Source organism: Physeter macrocephalus, chromosome 16, assembly GCF_002837175.3.
Source record: "Physeter macrocephalus isolate SW-GA chromosome 16, ASM283717v5, whole genome shotgun sequence".
Taxonomy (NCBI): Eukaryota; Metazoa; Chordata; class Mammalia; order Artiodactyla; family Physeteridae; genus Physeter; species Physeter macrocephalus.
The window spans coordinates 14,448,441-14,449,281 of NC_041229.1; positions in this window are offsets into that span (position 1 = coordinate 14,448,441).

The window sequence follows — 841 nt, forward strand, 5'->3', positions numbered from 1 at the left end:
TGTGGGATCCTCCCAGACCGGGGCGCGAGCCCGGTTCCCCTGCATCGGCAGGCGGATGCGCAACCACTGCGCCACCAGGGAAGCCCGTATTTCTTTATTTTTTTTAATTGTCTGTCTCCCTCCACTGGAATATAATCTTCATGAAGACAGAGATTTTTATGTTTTATTTATTGCTGTAATACAAGTGCCTAGAACAAGTGCCTGGCATAGAGAAGATGCCATTAGTGGCTTTGGGGATTTCTGTTTCCTCCTTTTCTTGGGGACTTTATGAGTGGGCGAGGGGTGCAGAGTCCCTGGTGCCAGTGCTCACACTGACACCCACGGCGATGGCAGTCACTTGGGCTGGGCTTTGAACATCAGCCAGGCAGGGTGTTGCAGAGGGGTCCCTAGGTCCCAGCTGTATGACTCCTTCAGGTCTGGAGGAAGGAGGTGCCCAGGTGCTTGCTGAGACTCTCCTTACTGGGCTCTTTTTTTTTTTTTAAACATCTTTATCGGAGTATAATTGCTTTACAATGGTGTGTTAGTTTCTGCTTTATAACAAAGTGAATCAGCTATACATATACATATATCCCCATATCTCCTCCCTCTTGCATCTCCCTCCCACCTCCCTATCCCACCCATCTAGGTGGTCACAAAGCACCGAGCTGGTCTCCCTGTGCAATGCAGCTGCTTCCTATTAGCTATCTATTTTACATTTGGTAGTGTATATACGTCCATGCCACTCTCTCACTTCGTCCCAGCTTACTCTTCCACTCCCCATGTCCTCAAGTCCGTTCTCTACGTCTGCATCTTTATTCCTGTCCTGCCCCTAGGTTCATCAGAACCATTTTTTTTTTTTTTT